We start from the raw sequence: 3,236 nt of genomic DNA, 5'->3' as shown, positions 1-3,236 counted from the left end.
GTGGCACTGCCGTTTAGGTCATATTGGTGTAAAGCGCATGAAGAAAGTCCATGCTGATGGTCTTTTTGAATCACTTGATTATGAATCACTTGATGCTTGCGAACCATGCCTCATGGGCAAGATGACTAAGACTCCGTTCTCGGTAACAACGGAGCGAGCAATAGACTTGTTGGAAATAATACATAACGATGTATGCGGTCCAATGAGTATTGATGCTCGCGGTGGGTATCGTTATTTTCTGACCTTCACAGATGATTTGAGCAGATATGGGTATATCACTTGGTGAAAACATAAGTCTGAAACACTTGAAAAGTTCAAAGAATTTCAGAGTGAAGTGGAAAATCATCGTAACAAGAAAATAAAGTTTCTACGATCTGATCGTGGAGGAGAATATTTGAGTTATGAGTTTGGTCTTCATTTGAAACAATGCAGAATAGTTTCGCAACTCACACCACCTGTAACACCACAGCATAATGGTGTGTCCGAAGATTGTAACCGCACTTTATTAGATATGGTGCGATCTATGATGTCTCTTACTGATTTACCGCTATCGTTTTGGGGTTATGCTTTAGAGACGGCTCCATTCACGTTAAATAGGGCACCATCGAAATCCATTGAGACGACACCTTATGAACTATGGTCTGGCAAGAAACCCAAGTTGTCATTTCATAGAGTTTGGGGCTGCTATGCTTATGTGAAAAAGCTTCAACCTGATAAGCTCGAACCCAAATCGGAAAAATGTGTCTTCATAGGATACCCAAAAGAGACTGTTGGGTACACCTTCTATCATAGATCCGAAGGTAAGATATTCGTTGCTAAGAATGGATCCTTTCTAGAGAAGGAGTTTTTCTCGAAAGAAGTGAGTGGGAGGAAAGTAGAACTTGATGAGGTAACTGTAAATGCTCCCTTATTGGAAAGTAGTTTATCACAGAAATCAGTTCCGGTGATTCCTACACCAGTAATTGAGGAAGCTAATGATGATGATCATGAAACTTCTGATCAAGTTACTACCGAACCTCGCAGGTCAACTAGAGTAAGATCCGCACCAGAGTGGTATGGTAATCCTATTCTGGAAGTCATGTTACTTGACCATGACGAACCTACGAACTATGAGGAAGCGATGATGAGCCCAGATTCCGCAAAATGGCTTGAGGCCATGAAATCTAAGATGGGATCCATGTATGAGAACAAAGTGTGGACTTCGGTTGACTTCCCCGTTGATCGGCAAGCCAGAGAGAATAAATGGATCTTCAAGAAGAAGATTGACGTTGACGGTAACATTATTGTCTACAAAGCTTTACTTGTTGTGAAAGGTTTTCGACAAGTTCAAGGAGTTGACTATGATGAGACCTTCTCACCCGTAGCGATGCTTAAGTCCGTCCGAATCATGTTCGAAATTGTCGTATTATATGATTATGAAATTTGGAAAATGGATGTCAAAACTGCATTCCTTAATGGATATCTTAAAGAAGAGTTGTATGTGATGCAACCAGAAGGTTTTGTCGATCCAAAAGGTGCTAACAAAGTGTGCAAGCATCAACGATCCATTTATGGACTAGTGCAAACCTCTTGGAGTTGGAATATACGCTTTGATAGTGTGATCAAAGCATATGCTTTTATACAGACTTTTGGAGAAGCCTATATTTACAAGAAAGTGAGTGGGAGCTCTGTAGCATTTCCGATATTATATGTGGATGACATATTGTTAACGGAAATGATACTGAATTTCTGAATAACATAAAAGGATACTTGAATAAGAATTTTTCAATGAAAGACCTCGGTGAAGCTGCTTATGTATTAGGCATCTAGATCTATAGAGATAGATCAAGATGCTTAATTGCACTTTCACAAAGCACATACCTTGATAAAGTTTTGAAGAAGTTCAAAATGGATCAAGTAAAGAAAGGGTTCTTGCCTGTGTTACAAGGTGTGAAGTTGAGTCAGACTCAATGCCCGAACACTGCAGAAGATACAGAGAAAATGAAAGTCATTCCCTATGCTTCAGCCATAGGTCCTATCTTGTATGCAATGCTGTGTACCAGACCTGATGTGTGCCTTGCTATTAGTTTAGCATGGAGGTACCAAAGTAATCCAGGAGTGGATCACTGGACAGTGGTCAAGAACATCCTGAAATACCTGAAAAGGACTAAGGATATGTTTCTTGTTTATGGTGGTGACAAAGAGCTCGTCATAAACGGTTACGTCGATGCAAGCTTTGACACTAATCCGGATGACTCTAAGTCACAAACCGGATACATGTTTTTATTGAATGGTGGAGCTGTCAGTTGGTGCAGTTCCAAGCAGAGCGTCGTGGCAGGATCTACGTGTGAAGTAGAGTACATAGCTGCTTCAGAAGCAAAAAATGAAGGAGTCTGGATGAAGGAGTTCATATCCGATCTAGGTGTCATACCTAGTGCATCGGGTCTAAAGAAAACCTTTTGTGACAATACTGGTGCAATTGCGTTGGCAAAGGAATCCAGATTCCACAAGAGAATCAAGCACATCAAGAGACGGTTCAATTATATTCGCGATCAAGTCAAGGAGGGACACATAGAAATTTGCAAGATACATACGGATCTGAATGTTGCAGACCCGGTTACTAAGCCTCTCTCACGAGAAAAACATGATCAACACCAAGACTCCATGGGTGTTAGAATCATTACAATGTAATCTAGATTATTGACTCTAGTGCAAGTTGGAGACTGATGGAAATATGCCCTAGAGGCAATAATAAAGTTGTTATTTATATTTCCTTATATTATGATAAATGTTTATTATTCATGCTAGAATTGTATTAACCAGAAACTTAGTACATGTGTGAATACATAGAAAAACAGAGTGTCACTAGTATGCCTCTACTTGACTAGCTCGTTAATCAAAGATGGTTAAGTTTCCTAGCCATGGACAAGAGTTGTCATTTGATGAACGGGATCACATCATTAGAGAATGATGCGATTGACTTGACCCATCCTTCAGCTTAGCACTATGATCGTTTAGTTTATTGCTATTGCTTTCTTCATAACTTGTACATGTTCCTATGACTATGAGATTATGCAACTCCGATTGTCGGAGAGGTATCTCTGGGCCCTCTCGGTAATGCACATCACTATAAGCCTTGCAAGCAATGTGACTAATGATTTAGTTGCGGGATGATGCATTAGCATTACGGAACGAGTAAAGAGACTTGCCGGTAACGAGATTGAACTAGGTATTGAGATACCGACGATCGAATCTCG

This window comes from Triticum urartu, chromosome 2, assembly GCF_003073215.2.
Source record: "Triticum urartu cultivar G1812 chromosome 2, Tu2.1, whole genome shotgun sequence".
Classification (NCBI taxonomy): domain Eukaryota; kingdom Viridiplantae; phylum Streptophyta; class Magnoliopsida; order Poales; family Poaceae; genus Triticum; species Triticum urartu.
The sequence above is the reverse complement of the archived record's forward strand: the minus strand, read 5'-3'. Positions refer to the sequence as shown.